The sequence below is a fragment of the Lathamus discolor genome, chromosome 1 (genome assembly GCF_037157495.1).
Source record: "Lathamus discolor isolate bLatDis1 chromosome 1, bLatDis1.hap1, whole genome shotgun sequence".
Taxonomy (NCBI): domain Eukaryota; kingdom Metazoa; phylum Chordata; class Aves; order Psittaciformes; family Psittacidae; genus Lathamus; species Lathamus discolor.
The window spans coordinates 66,923,025-66,939,676 of NC_088884.1; the positions used below are offsets into that span (position 1 = coordinate 66,923,025).

Here is a 16,652-nt window from a genome sequence, read left to right on the forward strand (position 1 = left end):
GCTGTGCGCCTTAGAGCCACCTAAAGCGCACCCTGTGGTAGCCTTCGGCTTGTTGGCACTCTTGAAATCCAAAGCCGCTTAATAAAACCCCAAACCTCTGTGTTTTGGCCACATGGAGCCTGTCATGGAGAAAGCTTGAGACTACCCGCACACAGCCCAGAACCTGGATGAGAGCTGCAAGAAACTGGTAACGTAGGTTATTTTCAGAGGTATCCAGCAGACCTCGGGCCAGAGACGCTCCAGAAGCACGCAGCCCTCAGCTCCTGTGGTGGGAAGCTGAGGAAGGGCAGGGAGAGCAGGAAGGACAAAGCAGGGACGACAGGAAAGGCGGTAAGGAATGACGCATGGCCGGCTGCCCCCAACCCCGCCACAGCGCCCTCTGGCAGGGACGGCTGCACCTCAAGCCCGACGCGTTATCAGCAATAACCACCCTCCACTGCCCGCCAAGGGGCGGAGCCCCCCGCTCATTTAAATAACTCGAAGCTCATTTGCATGCTGCCAAGATGGCTGGCCCTGCGATTGGCCGGCTCCGAGGCAGTCCCCACTACCGGCCCCTGTGCCACAGAGGGGGCGGGGTCAGCGGGGAGAGGGGAGGGGACACGCGGCTTATTTGCATAACGGCCCGGCGCGTGCGACGGGGTTTGGCGGTGTTGGTTCCTGGAGTGGGATCCGATTTGAATCTCCGGCGGCAGCACCGAGGGAGGCGGGAGCGGCGACGGCGCCTGCGTAGCGCTGAGGCAGACGGTGCGGCGGCACACAGGGGCGCAGGTACGGCGCGTCCCTTCCGCGGCGCGAGCGGCCGCGCAGCGCGAACACTCTGTGTGGAGCGCTGCCCCGCGCGGCGGCGGCGGCAGCGGCGGCGGCACTAGTGCGCATGCTCCAGGGCTGCAGCTCTGCACACGCGCCGCAGCGGGCAGCCACACTGACTCACAAGCGCGGCGCAGCTACGCGGGCGCTGCATGGGAGCACGTGACGCGGCTCCAGTGCAGGCGGCGGCGCGCATGCGCGGTACGGTTTTCGCGCAGAGGTGGCAGGTGGGACGCTGGGTGTGGGGTGGCGCTTTCCTTCGCCTCCCCACGTGTGGAGGGGTCTGTGCGGCGGCGGCGGCAGCAGCTGTTACAGGTAGGTCTGGCGTGGGACAGCGTATGGCTGGGGCGCTCCACTGCGTCGTGGACATGAAAAGAGCTGGGCAACACTTGGGCAGTTGTTTGATTGCATTCTGTTCTGTGTATGGGTGGCGTGAGTGAGGTGAGGTGCAGGCGCCTCCCATATGTCACTGGGTGGGTGTTTGGGTGGGACAGTGGTGTGTCTGCCCGCCTGGCGCCTCAAGAGTGTTTCCTACTCCCCGAGCTGGGAATTACACGAGCTGAGTGGCACTGCACGCAGCCAGTGGGTATCCTCGCAAATACAGCAGCTGTGGATGTTGAGTGTCGCGGTAGGAGCAATGAGGAGAAAATCTGGGGTTTTTTTTTCTTTCTTATGGCGATCAGTAACACACTGATGAATTTAAAATTAAAGTTTCAGAAGTTATAGGCATGTTAGTTTACTAGAAATTAGGTTGTTTCAGTGAAAAAGAAGGGCCTAGTTGTGCCTTATTTAAGTGATATATCAGTAAAAAAGGCCAGAGTGGTAACTCCAGGTTGTCATGAAGGCCCATGTCAGACAAAATGGCAAAAGTTAACAGATTAAGTAGTATATTAGTGTAAAGAAAGCACATTTAATTTTATTATTCACAATATGGAGACTGTATTCATGGTTAAGCATTTCACATTTTAATGCTGATGTCACATGGTAGCCTGCTGGAGGTGTAGCAGTTTTTCATGTATATGCGTATATATGTGGTTTACTGGATTTCCTAATCTCTGGCAGATACCCAGTGGAAATGACTACATTAGAATATTTTGTTGCATACTAGTAATCTTAAAAGACATCTACATATTGTCATTTTGGTGTGACCCTTAACACAGAGGGACTTGTTGGCTGGGAAAATTAGACAGAATTGCTGATGGGGAAAAATATTATCTTAAAATAAAGGGGTGAATAGCTCGGCTATTCTAGGCAACGGTCAACGAGCTTAAAACTGCATCCTTCATGCAGTCACAGAAAAATAAAACTTGTGCATCCAGACAGCAAGCAGCAGATACCAGTGTAAGAAATAAGTATGTTTTTCTGATCAGGTACTGGTTTGTGCAGTCCTACAGGAAAGTATGAAAGGGATTATGACCTCAAATATTAAGAATTCTCTGGAAGGGAATAAAACAAACACAAGCCCCACTGCTATTTGATATGTGACCTTGAGTAGGTAATTTATCATTTTTCAGATTTCTGAAGTGGGGCTAATGGAAGTTGTCAAATCCATCATAAAATGAATTCACTAATGATTGCATGAGGACTTGTGCAATTCGTGAATCGTGGCAACTACACCCACTATTTATTCCTCAGATTTGGCAGTTATTTTCTGTGCTCCAGAAGTATCAAGTTCTTATCTCTATGTCATTCAGAAACGAACTCAGCTAACAATTTTGGAGAGCAATACATTTTTCAATAAATGCCAAATAATTAAAATACAGAAAAACTTGTCACTGTAACTAACTGTTAATTTTGTGTTCTCTTTCAAGGAATCTCAGGAGATCTTTGTGTTCTCATTGTTACATTCTTAGTTTAGTATGCTCATTACACTGCTTGGAGTAAAAGGCTTATCAGCTGCAACCTTGCTACCAAATGTAGCCATGCTGAACTGATGCTTCTTGTGATAAATGTGGAACAGTGTAGTATTTTTCTGTATGAATTATTTTAACAAGGCCATCTTCAAAATTGTGAAGGCTCTAAACTGATCCTGACAAAATTGATTCATAGAAGGATGCAATAATTATATACATAAATTAAAACAAATTGATACTCTTACTGAAGGATCTCTTAGTTTTCATTTCCTATCCATTACAAAGTCAGTTTTCAAGATGCTAATCCCAGTAGATACTCATACATGCTACCCTCTGCTGTATTTGCTGAAGCCTCCTGCTTTAGCTTGTATTGTTATGCCCATTTCACATATTTAGAAGATCAATATTAACTGTAGTACATTACATACAGTTTTCTGTAAAGGCTCCTTCAGTAATGGTTCCATTTGGGGCATAAAGACAGGAAATGTGGTGTCATGTGGTATCATACAGTACCGTATAGTATCATAGACATATGGTTTCCCCAAGCATGGGAGGTGGGTGATCTTGCTAGCCAAGACACTGAACAACCTATGGATAAAGATAGGTCAGTTTTAGATGCTGATTTCACAGAATCCGCAGTAAACAGAAACGGTTTACAGGTTAAGCAATTTAAAAAATCTTAGTTTAGTAACTGATTCCTAATTAGTTACTAAATCCTTCATTGTGTTTGATTGAGGTTTTTGGGAGAAGGCACTTTTTCCTATTACATACAGACAGTATTTCCATAGTGAAGCTGTTGACTAACCAGATACTCTATTTTCCTTCCAAAACAAACAAAAAAAAAAAAAAAAAAGGAAATTCCTCCCCATCTAGATGCTTTTAATAGTATAATCATTGATTAGGCTTATGTGGGCTTACTGTAAGAAATTATGCCAAAAATCACAAGGTTATTCATGTAATGCAGATAGTAAGGCCAAAAGATACTTTACCAGTTGCTCTTAAATAGTTTGCAAGTTGAATGCGTATAGGTTTTTTTTTTTTTTTTTTAAATCTCTGCATGGTGTTTTTCTATACTGTGGGCAAATTATGTGCTTGTGAGTTTATTTTGGAAATTGCTGCAAGTGACACAGATGTACATCACAGTTTTCATAAGGGGTATTAGCTGAGGAATATAAGGTACAAGTTGTAAAACTATTATGATATGTGAGTATGGGGGGGGGGTGTTGTTTGGGTTTTTCTTCCTGCCAAATATTTTTATGCAATGTTTCTCTTAAATTCAGTGACATCCATGGTTGGTAATATTTTTCAGTAAAAGCTATGGCTGGACTCTTTACTTTTCCTTAGCATGTGACATTACTCTGAGAGGTGTACCTGTACACAAAAAAAACATACTGGGAGTTCATAAACTGGCCAGCGCAAATGATGCTTTCATGATGTATATTCATGACTCTATTTCAGTTACACTCTGTACCAAATGTTGTACTATATGAAAAAATTAATGTTTCTACTATATTCTACAAAACTGTTTGTCAAACAGCAGTTACCCAAATACAGAATGAAAAGTAAGAAGGATTGTTGTGTGGGGCAGTAAAAACCTTTATTTTTGACAAGCGGAGGGAATGTGATTCTTTTAGGTCATCCCTGTAATCAGCTGTTGTTGTTGGATAGTTGCAGAATGCCTTTATCTTTGAATAAAGTTTAGATGTGAATTGAGTAATACTTTATATATAAAATCCCTCAGTCTTGGCTTAGATATTAAAGCCTGGTGTGTGATCCCAAAGGTGACTGAAGTCTTCTAGATTTGAGATTTTTTAGTCAAGAGCATATGGAGCATAGCCTTTGAGTTCTGGTTATTTTTTCAAAAGCAAAATTTTGCATGACGATGTGGAATCTTAATTTTCATTTGCCTGAAAAGATTATGTGTCTCATTCAGTGTCTTTAGGAGTCTTGCCTTTTTTGTTTAGGGTTTTTTGTTAGTTGTTTTTTTTTTTTCCCCCTTCCCTATTTATGTAGCAGTAGCGATCAGAAAGTCCTTGAGTTCCTACGTAAAAAGCTTAAGTCTGTGGAAGCATCTGATTGTTAAAGTTCAATGTCAGTCTACAGATTAGCCTATAAAAGTGACTCTGATCAATTTTAGAAATACAAAGTACTGAGATGATATTAGTTATCCAAAAACTGAATCTTCAGAATGCATTAGCGGTTTTGTTGGTTGTGGTGGTTTGTTTTTTTTTTTTTTTTAAGAATGTTAAGTTTCAATTAAACCAATACGTAACTCTAGCTTTTTAGGGTGCATACAATCAAATTGTGATTCAGAAGTGGGAGTCTGTTTTGGCTGGGGATTTTTGTCTTTAGTTGCATATTCTGGTTTTAGTTAATGTTGTAGTTCTTATCTCTGTCCTAACTATTTGTGTCCATATATATGAAAAAAAATAAAAATCACAAGGTTGAGAACAGAATTTCAACTACACTTGAGTTTTATGTGGCTTAGTGTTTTATATTTTCATTAGAGGTTATGTTAGTAATAAAAAAAAATGCTGTTAGTGAAAAATAAATGCCTGCATGAAACGTAAAAAAAGCATGATCAAGGTTATTAAATGGCACTTAGGAATTCCACTAAGACAAATGTGTTTAACAACTTTTTTTTGCTTAAGCAGAAAACTGCAAAACAGTATGTGGCTAAAATGTTTAACTGCACCACAACCCCCAAGTTCTAACCAAAATCTGCTCAGTTCAAGCACAGTAGTACAATTTTATCCGAACACTGTTTGTCGATTGCCCTATCCATAGGAATTCTTGAAATACTTGTTGGTTTTCAGTAAATGTCACAGTAGTGTCAAAGAGAATTAATCCCTGCAAGTTTTGTGAAAACAAGCATCTGGGGTGCGAAGAGGCTATCATTGTCCCCAGTGAGGGAACTTGGCAGTTAAACACTGTTTTGGGAGGATAACTTCCTGTAAGTCAGGACATGGGTATTGTCTATGGAAGTATGGAAGCTGTTACAGCAGTATGCCATGTTCAGATTGGACGTGTGTGTGCGCTCACTTGCCCTGCGTGGTAAAGCACCAATGATAACGTGAGGTTACTCTGATGAAGTAGCAAGACAGTAATTCTGCAGGAAATGTGGTTTAATTACTTCCACTGCTCACTCATTACCTTGTTCAGTACCACTGATGTATACTTTTCTCAGTCTCCAGTGTATTTAATAGCAAATCTGCTCCCCCTCCCCTCCATTTTTGGTAACAATTCCTTGGTGGTGTAACTGAAAGCATAATAGTAACTATGTGGTATTAAATAAATGCCTGATCCTCAGCTGTATGTCAGCTTCCACTATATCACTGTGGAGGAATTCAGAACACTGTGTGTATGTATTTGTATAAATGCCCTTTATGTTCCTTTGGGATTTATAAATAACCCCAAACAAACCATCAGTGCAGTGCACACCTTAAGATGTTTTATTTTGAGCTGTAAGTGTTATGGGTGACTAAAAACTGCGCTCATGAGTTACTAGCTTTTATTTCTTCTAGGAACAAACACAAATCATAAGAAGTCTTAGTAAATCAGATGTTTGTGCACAAAGTTTTTTTTTTTAATAACTTCTAAGCTATTTAGGTAAACTAACAGCTTGTTTGCTGTGCTTAAGTTACGTATTTTTAGAACAGGAAAATTGTTTTTCTCTTTTAGATCCAATTTCTGGAATTGTTCTGAAGTAAATTCAAAGCACAGTTTTTTTATGAATGGCTGTGGATACATCAGCTAGCCGTTAAAATAACCTGTGTATTTGCTCCATCATTTTGTGCTGTCTAAGTATTATCCTCCACTTCAGAATAGTGTAAAGAAACTATGGGAGGGGAGGGGGAAACGCCCCCCCACCCCCCAAAAAAAACCCACCAGACACAACAAAACACATCACAACAAACCCTGAAACAAAAGTAATTTCTGTCTTTGTCTCCAACTTACTGCAGTTTACGTGAAGTCATTTTAAAAAGATGCTGCATTCTACTTCTTTGCAAGTCTTCTCAAAATGTGTTTAGTAGCTAACTAGCATATGGAAATACATGCTTGCTGACTTCAGTCCATACACTGAAAACTGTCTTTCATTGGTCCTACAATCAAGTGGCTTTGAATCATGAGAAGTCATCAAATGTTGTTCAGATTTTGACTTTCTGGACTCTGATGTTCCTTATCTCATGATCATTATGGGCTTGCTCTTTTCCCCAGTGGTTTAAGTTGTTTTTATCTTTGAAGTCCTTGCAGTCCTAAGTGAAACTTGAGATGTTTCTTGAAGTCAGCCTGCTGGCCTATGTAAATACAAGAGTAAAGGAAGGTTTCAGTACTTGGTCTATGGAGACTTCAGATGCATACAAAGAATAGTAGTCTCTCTTACTAATTTGATCAGTGTAAAAACTGTTTTGTTCACTTGTTAACATATTAAAAAAAACACCCCCCCACAAAAAAAAAAACAAACAAAACCCCCAAAACAAACAAACCCCCAAAAAAACAACAAAAAAACCCCAAACCCCCAACCTAAAGTAAAGAAACAAATAAAACAGGGTAAATGAGAAAAGTGGATGGGATGTGGTTTGCTGAATAGGAAATGGGGATGATATGTAGCAGGCTGGTTTCTTAAGTTCATGCTTTGAGTGAAAGAAATTATTTATGCTTTGGCTGCTTTTTTACTTAATTACTTGTTGTATGAAATGACATAAAAACCTGTCAAAGTCCAGAATTTTCTGCCTCCCCATGACTTCCTATATATAGCCCCAGTATAAAGTCTGACTCGATGTAATATTTAAGAGGGGTGTGGGGGGTGGTATTATTTATACAAGACAACAACTGGTAAATGACAGGGTACCATTCTCCTGAGTTTCTCATTTGATATTCATGGGACGGTTGAAAAATGGACTATTTTAAATTCAACTTACGACTAGAATAATTGAATTTGCTGAGATGCTACTGCAACATGTTGGCATGTCATTAGAAGAAGGCATAGTTAAGGTTGTTTGTAGTTTTTCTTACGTACTTAACAGAAATCTAAACATAGCAGGTTATGCTTAAATTCCATTCCGAATCTATTTTAAATTACCAATTTTCTTACTTATTTTTGGTGTTTAGAGGACCTGTGTAGGTACCACTCTTAACTAGCAGTAAGAAGTTGTAGCCTCACACTAATATGTATTTCCTGGACCTAAGCATTCTCAGATGAGTTATTTCAGTTTTAATTTTGTGTTTAATTAAACGTAAGGTTTTATTTTAAAATTGGTTTGGTTAATATTTTTTAACCTATTAACATTATGTAAGTTAACTGAAGTATATGGAAGTGAACTCGAGTGAATATATATGGTTTCTTACCACTCAGCTACATTTTTTGCAGTTTGGGTTAACTATCAGTACCACTGCATATTCATGAAGCCTTCTGATTGACTGCAGCAGCTGGATTGTGACATGGGTTCTGTTTTCTCTGGCTTGGTGAAAGTGTTCTCAAAGTATTCTCAATTCAAACCTATTTAAGTCACTGAGTTTCCATATATCGAGCTCAAAGACTGAATGTTAGAGAATGCGGTGTTGTACCAGTGCAGGTCTTGGGTTCCAGATTAGAACCTCCTTAAGCTTCTGTAGAACTTCTAGGACTGCACGTCAGAATTCACCTTTTGATGTAGGAATTTTGTAGGTGTGCTAAACATAGAACTCTCTTCTGTTTAAAACGTCACTGCTGTGGAAATCAAAGTCTATGTATATTTGTCATACAAATTAAGTACTAAGTTTGAATTTTTAAATGTTGCAAAATTACTGTAAATCCCTGTCAACTGAAGGTGCTCTGTGTATAAAATTTAGAGTAAGCAACATGGAGTTACAACTTGCTAAAAGAAACTGCTTTGAAATTAGTTATAAATTTGATTTAGTAACGAGTCTTGGTGAAGAAAAGATTCAGTGTAGTGGGTAATTTTAAACTAATTGTAATAAAGTTGTTTTCAGTCTTTGCAGATTTGTTTGAGAGACTTGTCTTTTGGATATTTCAACTTCAAGCATATTTTAGTCTTCTGATTCTGTACAGTATTACCAAAGGCAGTAAAAATCAATGTAGTTGTTTATACATTTGTGGCATGTGCTGCTTGTGTTGCACATCATGTCAACGGAAGGACAAAAGGAAAAGCCAGGTGGTGTATAGCAACGTTTTTTAAGTTTGAAATAGTAACAGTGGTGCTGATGTATACATCAGGCAACTACTGCTGGCATGATTAATCAGTCTTGAAATAACCAGCTACAGCTGGCAAAAAACATGCTCAGTTATGTAAGTTTAGACATTTTTCGTAAAAGTAGTATGTGAAGGGCACATTTTCTCCAGTTGTGGGGGGAGGGAAGCTTACTGTGTTTATCTAATTTTGGATCACAAACACTATTTTTTGGTAGAAGGGTAGGAATAATTCAACATTTAATTTCCTTCAGGATTGCCCCATATGCTGTTGCAGGTTTTTTTTTTTTTTTTTTTAGTTAGCCAGGTTTGGATTTTGTTAGAGGTGCACATGATAAAGCGAGGCAGGTTCAGAGCAGTTCCCTCCAGAACTATCTACTGTTTCCTGGACAGGAGCGTGTGATTTATGTTAATGAACAGACACTAGAAGGAAACCTGTATCATATCTAGTTCTGATCGCATTAAGATTTTATGTTTGTTTGACAATCCCTCTGTTCCGTTTACAGATTACCAAACCAGTTCTATAGGAACAAACTACTATCATTACCAGATTACAGCAAATTCCTGAAGGGATTCTAGATACGTCATCTTCAGAAAAAAAAAAAATTACTCAACATATTACATCATTCATAAATAATTAGATGCTTGATTTCTGCAAACACTGATGTTCTGGAATATTCTTGGATTTTTTTGCTGTCTTAAAAATTGATCTTCCTATTCCCCCCCAAGTAAACTTTTATTGGACAGCTAATATTACACGGTGTTTTAAAATAGGTGGTGCTGTAAAAACATCCGTATCAGTTTCTTACAGTTTTTTGGTTTGGATTTTTAATTTTTATGTTTTTTATTTTTTAAGACTGAAATGAGGCTACTTTTTAAAAGTATTCCCTAACGTTTGTCAGTTCTATGCATGACCTGGCTCTGTTTCTGTGGCTGTTAATATATGACATGGATTCTGAACTGCTTGGAGTCGGCAGGGATTTGAAGTATGCAGTACAATTCCTGGATCACAGACCCAGCAGGGCGGCCTCCCGGTGGTATGAGATTTTTCTTAGTTTTCTCTTTACCAGTGGTGCTCTGAGTAGGTGCAGTGTTGCAGCTGTGTGTTAACCATTTCCTGCCTGTCAAGAAACCATTCTTCTTCCCCCCCCCACCCCGACTCTGCCTGTGCAGTTTGTTGCAGTGTGGCAAAGAGGGAGGTGCTTTGCTATACAAATGTTTTATCCACTGCTGAGTTGTCACTGAGTGGCTGGTCTTGAGTGCACACTGCAGCCATCTTAATCACATTTGCAGTGCAGCTGAGACAGTGCAGTTTCAAAATGGCTGGCGAAGTGCTCTTCATTGCAGCAGTTTAGCTTGGCTGTATGCAAATGAGCAGAGCTGTTGGTATCACATGTTCCAGACCTTAGAGGTAACAGAGGTAAGCACCAGCTCTGTTTTGCTGAGAAAGAATTTCGAAGCTTAAGCAAAATGAAGTATTATAAGCTGCATAAAATAATGTCCTTTTTTGTCAACAAGATTTTTTTTTTTTTGAGGGGTGTGTTTCTTTATTTGGGGGGGGGGGGGGAGGTTTTTTGTTTTCCCTCCCCCCATCACTGAAGTAATTCATAGACCTCTAGCCTTTCTCAGAGAGTACACTGGGTGGCATTGGAGAGGTCAAAGGTCATGCCATCTGTTTTGCCAATCAAATTATTTCAGTTTGGCTCTTCCCTTACCAGGTCAAAAGAGCTCTCACTTTATCCTGCCCTTTCTCAAAAGCTTGCCACATTCTTTAAAATATAAACAGTTTATAATCATTGTTACATCTTTGTAATCAAGTGGTTAAATTTACATTTGATGATCGTATTTTCAGCATGTAACTTTTTCCAGCAGTAGGTAAGAATTACAAAATCTGCATAAATACATTGGAATAGCAATGGTAATGTAAATGTTACCTGTTCTACACGTAACAGTTATTTGCTACTCAAATGTGACACTTGTGTAAATTCTGCAAAACTACTGTGAGAGAATGAGAAGTTTCAAGGTAATTTTTTTAAGAGCTTAATTGACATCTCGAGTTTCAAAACATGCTAGTGGTTTAAACATGGCCTGGTCTTTTCTTGCATGTATTACTGGTTGGTGGCCTAGCTATCTGTCATGTTCAGCACTCACTAAAAGGTAGTTAATAGGTGTCCGAGTCTAGGGACATGGAGGTGGGAGAAAAGTAGTGCTCAGCGTCTTTTTCACTGGGGAGGGGGAGAAAGAAGACATTTTTCCTCATGACTCATTTTCTTGGTTTGTGTTTGTCTGAAATGCTAGTTATAGTCTTTATGGGATATTAAGATGGATAGGAGTTAACTTGAGAGTAGTTAAATAGGGAGTTACTTCAAGTTCTCCAGCAACGTATGAGGAGCACCAGAGCTGGTTAACTCATCAGGATGCAGGTCATAGTGTTTTCCTGTCTGAAGTTGAACTTAGTGCTAAGGATGTGAAAATCAGTACTAAACACCTAAAAGTTTAGTCCTTCCTCAGTATTTTTTCACAATTAATTTGGTGCTTTTAGCATATGCTGTAGCCAAGCACTTCATGGTTAAGTTAGTTTTTAAGTATCTGTTCCCATAAATGATCTTCTATAGTTAATGGTAATACACTACTTTTAAAGAAGCCAAGTATTCTAGGCAGATCAGGTTCTCAGAAGATGAGATTTGTCCATGTTATTATGTGCATTTAATATGAAGAACTATAAAAAAAATCAGTAAAATACAGGATGCTAACCCACGTTGACTTCTGACTTGAGCTGTGAACTGTAATTAGTCATGGGGTTTTCCTGCATTAGGATAAAAGATCAGTGACAAGAATAAAGAGAATGTGCGGTCCCAGGTTATGATGAAATGCAGGTAGGGAAGTAGCACGTTACTTGCTTTATTCCTAGTGGAATTTTGGTTAGTGTTGGATTTTAATTCATAGTGGGCTTTCTTGATTGGCTAGGATAGTTAAAGTCCTGAGAAAGTTTGGGCACTTTAAAATGTCAGAAAACTTCAACAGCAAATTTTACTTGAATGCATTTGTCTTGGAAAAAAATGTGAAGTTCTGCCATATGCTCACTTCCATCTAATGAATGCAGGTTAATAATGTCATGAGATTTCCTTCCCATCCCCCAAACAGTAATCTTTCCGGTTTTCTGTGAGATACTTACTCTTAAGTCATCCTGACACCAGTCTTACCATGATTACTGAGGTTTGTGATGGTGTGGTTTTTGGTCAGTTATTAATTATAGATGTTACTAACTCGTATCATTCAAACCAACCAACCAATTTTTTATAATGAGATCACTGAACTCCTGCTTTGTGATTACTGAAGGGGATTAAATTTTATGTCAAACATACTGTACCCAGCACCTTCTGCGGTGGTTTGTTCATGTTGGTTTGGGGAGTTTTGTTTGTTTGGGGTGTTGTTTTGGTTGGGTTGGTTTTTTTGTGTGTTTTTGGTGGTTATGGCTTTTTTTGGGGGTGTGTGTTTTAGTTTTGCTTTCACCACCTTTTTAAGGATCACATGAAAATGTAGAACAGGCTTAAAAATTGCCAAGTTCTGTTGGGTTTTTTAATCCTGTCTTTAATGGGAACATAAAAAGCAAAATAGCTTAGTTTTTGACACTTAAAGTGTAGTTCCTCACATGTATCATGTTTGAGTAAAATACTGGGTATTCACACCATGGGTTTCAGACAGTGCTTTTTTGCACCATCTGTTGCCCGTGTTTTCTTCTGTGAGCTGGGTAACCTTACTCCCCTATTACAGAAAAATCACAGGGAGATTGCCGGAGTTCAGAGGAAAGCTCTTGTCACAGTGTCTTCCCTTCCCTTTGGTTTTGGTTTACTTTCCTCTTTAACAGGCCTTTGAAAAGATGAACAAAATGGCTGGCCCAGAAGGAAGCTGCAGCATTTTGCTGTATGAGGTGGGTGGTGTGGTTTGCATTTGTTTTTTTTTGGGGTTGGTTTTCTTTTTTCTTTCCTGAAGTGGGTGTTGGAATACATTAAGTCTAGTAAGTTTTGAAACCTGTGCTGTGTATGGAACGCATCCCTGTTTCCGTAAGTCCAAGTACACTGTACAGTAGTACTGGTAGCTGACAGAATGATCTCTTCTGTCTTCCCTCCCATAGTGTTAATAACTTGTTTTTCAGTCAAAAATTAAAAACACAGATTTACCTGCATGGAGACAAGGCACTTCAGTAGAGGGGGCAAAAAGTGGAGCTATTATTAAATACGTAAATTAGATGCTCATGATCTAAATTAGAAATAGTTGTGTATAATGAATTAATGACTTCAACAGAATTGATTGCTATACATTTTTAATGTTGAGATGCATTGTCAGACACTGCATAGTGTTCTTGTTTCTGCATTTTCTCCACTTCTGAAAGCTGCTGCGTTCTAGAACAATTAGCTTTATACTGCTGATAAGTGAACTGGAAGGGTAAGTTTTCAGAAGTAAATGCATTGCGAATGGGTTAGCAGTCTCACACAGACTTTCAGAGATACCCAACATTAGTTCTTTAGTTTACTCTTGAAGGACTATATAGATTCACAAGATTTACATTTTTTTTTTTTCCAAATGGTGTATACGATCGTAAGAAGATTGTTCTACTTTATTTTGATTTGTGCTCCAAGTATTTGGCCAGTTTTTCATTACTAAATCATACTTGCTTAGAACCGTTCTAACATAGCTTGATTATTTTTTATCTTTCCCTTAAAACTCAGAATAGTCTCAATTTGCACAGCTGCGTCTTCTCTTTTGGTAGGTATTTTGGGAACGAACAATCCCAGGCAGGATTCGAAACAAACTGGAATGGACTGCTGAATTAATGCAATCCTGCTCAATGCATGCAAATCACTTTCAAACAACCGACTTGTTTGGTTCTTTAGGTGCTAGAAATAAATTATTACCAAGCACTTGGAAGTGTCTGGAATCTTAAATACTTAATCACATTGTAACTATTATTGACCAGTTAAATTGGATCTTTATTTTTAGCTATAAACTTTCTGTCTTCAGAGGAATTGCCAGTACGGCAAATGGTTGTTTTCTGCATCATCTTGATTTGCAGGTTAAGATCCTTGGGTTTGCAGTATTTGTTTAGTATGTAACAGAATTATTCATGGAAGTTTAAGTGAGCAAAATGTGGTTCTTTCTGAACTTGATAGGGAGTCAAAACTGTCCTTTTTCTAAAGGACAGGCAGGGAATGCAGTGTTAGACTTACTGCCTGGAAGTTCATTTTATGCTTTTTCTGTCCTTTTCCTACAGTAGAAAAGCAGGTAACAACTAGTGTCAGCCCCTCCCCCCTTCCCTTTCCTGTCTTCCCTACTCCTTCTGTTGATATATGCCTCTGCTGTGAAGTTATCTTGAAATAAACCACACTGGCTAAGGTAGTGGGTTGGTAAGACAGTTCTCTACTTCAGAAATGAACATAATTTTTTGCGTGTTTCAAAGACGGATGTGAGGAAAAAATTGGGAGTTACAAAGCTCTGGCTCTTATGTATAGTATTTGTTTCATCCTTTGGAGAAAGGGGATGTTTTGTGTTTTGGAGAAAGGGGATGTTTTGTGTTTCGGACTGTGTGTGTTGCCTACCGAAGGCCCAGGGCCTTTCATTTTCTTTTGTTCTGGTAGGTGTGATTTTTTTTTTTTTTTTTCCTCCTTTCTTCCTCTCCCTCTCCCCCCCCCCCCCCTTTTTTTTTCCCCTTTCTCTTTAATCAAGCTACTGGTGACATGTTTAATTATAGTTGGTTTGGTTGATTTTAGACAAACCTTATCTGTCAAATGCTTTCCTATCTAGAATTGTGTGTGAATTAAACAAGTCATTGTGGCAGCCTTTTCTGTAGTCTAAGATGACTCAACTGAGATGTAAAATTTGAGGATGTTGTCTTTGTTATGTACCAACTGAAACCACACAGCTAATGGTAATTCTTTCAAACACCATTGGCCATACTTTGTTTGTTAACATCTGCTCTTGAAAGGCACTTCTAATGAAAGACTAAAAAATCGTGCTTGTGTTGGAGCAGGAGTCCTGTTCCCTGGCTTGGAGAAAGCAAAGTACTGACACAATGCTCAAACGTGGGGTGGGCGGGCAGACCTTTTATGTAGAGACAGTTACTGGAGAATTTAATAGAGTATGCTACCGTTTATTCTACCTTGTTAAGACTCTAACTATACCACCTACCCCCCCAAAAGAACAACAAAAAAAAAAAAGCCCCCACGAAAAACACCACCACCAAACCACCCCCACACACATCCAAATACCCCATACAGCAGCTAAAGTGGTCCCTGTGCTAGTTCTCAGGGTGAGTTGGGCAGCTGCAGTTGTGTGCGGCTTAGCAAGCCCTCTGGTTACTTCAGCTCGCCTCTAGCCCCGTGCCAGCCCCCGTGCCCAGCTTCACTTAGCTTGTGCGTTTCTGACTGCTAAACCGATAGCTCCTCCTCTGCGTTAAAACGAGCGTTACGCGAGACGCCGGGCGGTGCAGGGAAAAAGGCAGGGCCGAGCGAGTGCGGTGACTCAGCGCGAACGTTCTGGAAGCGGGGTGGTGCCTCCCCCAGACGGCAGATGGAGAGCTCGCTCGTGGGGCTGTCTGCAAGCTCTGGCCTGGAGCTTCCTGAGCGGAATGGAGCCGAGGAGGGAAAATTCTCCACTTAGAAGGCTCTTAATTTGCAGTAGCCGTTTTTCTGTGTTGAGAATCATACTGTTATTCTGGATTTGTGCACAAGGGTGTGGAGATGGGGAGGAGGTATGCCTCTATGTAGGAAACAGTGGGGTTTGGTTTTTGTTTGGTTTTTTTTCTTTTTGTCTGCTTCTTTTAAAGCAGCATTGGTGCCCTTTAAGCTCACAGGCTGTTCATCTGATGATTCATTCTGTAAATGACAACAGCATCACTGGAAGATGTATTTTGCACAGTGGCTGTATGTGCTAACATACACACATCTGCCTGAAACTAAATAAAAGATATATGTGACATAAAAGTAGAGCAGTACCAGAGCAGTTGCATACATAATGGTTGTCATTTTAATGTGACATTCTGGAAAAATAGTTGTACTTCCCTTACACATCATTTTAGGCTTTTGGATACAACAGCTGAGGATCAATTGTAATGACCAATGAAGAATAATTAGCATTACTAAATACTTTCAGACAAAAAATCGGTATTTTTTTTGACATTATGAGCAAATTCTATTATACTCAAGTAACCTAGAACCAGCCTTACAGCAGATTTCACTCACAGTGGGGAAAGGGGAGGTTTAATTTGACTATGTATAGGATTGACACTTTGCATTGTGAAGAGAATGTGTAGGGAACTAGAAGAGGCCTGTGGTAAAAAGCAGGCGCTTAGGGTCCTGAGGCCCTATATTTGCCTTGCAGGAGCTGACAAGCATCAGTTTCCATCACTTTGCACTAAATGGTGCCAAGCTGCAACTGCAGCAGCGTTTTGCTAGATGTCAGACATTACTGAGGCTTTAATGCGATTTTAGTCAAGGTTTCACAAATTCATGCTTACAGTTAGTAAACTAACTACTATGTTTATTTGCAGTGATTTGTTGCATGCTGTAAGAGCTTCTTATAAAGCAGCAAATGAGATGAAAAACATATTGGTGAATGATTCATCTTTACCTATGCACACTTAATAGTAAGCGAAGCCTAGATTTTGTTTTTTGAGACTAAGCACTTACATAATTTCTATATATAAGCACATTAACATATTTGTATCATATGAACAGATATATTTGTAACGTATAAATTAATTTCTTAATGGCATTTGGACTTTTGACTGGTAGAGGTTAGAATGA

General features: G+C 39.7%; 1 protein-coding gene and 1 long non-coding RNA gene across 7 annotated transcripts in view; one reads left to right on the forward strand and one right to left on the reverse strand.

Moving 5' to 3' along the window:
- Positions 1 to 623: 623 nt before the first annotated feature.
- ATF7IP (activating transcription factor 7 interacting protein) overlaps positions 624 to 16,652 on the forward strand; it is a 108,075-nt gene continuing 92,046 nt past the window's right edge. For 3 of the 6 annotated variants that reach the window (XM_065676405.1, XM_065676451.1, XM_065676460.1), the window contains exon 1: positions 624 to 768. The gene's annotated coding sequence lies outside the window, so the exon portion shown is untranslated. The other 3 variants (XM_065676430.1, XM_065676469.1, XM_065676422.1) reach the window with 3 other exon arrangements.
- Positions 6,591 to 15,305, reverse strand: LOC136013133 (uncharacterized). The gene is made up of 2 exons (XR_010612155.1): positions 15,124 to 15,305; positions 6,591 to 6,958 (listed from the first exon to the last, which is right to left on the reverse strand). It is a non-coding gene; the product is annotated as an uncharacterized LOC136013133 (long non-coding RNA).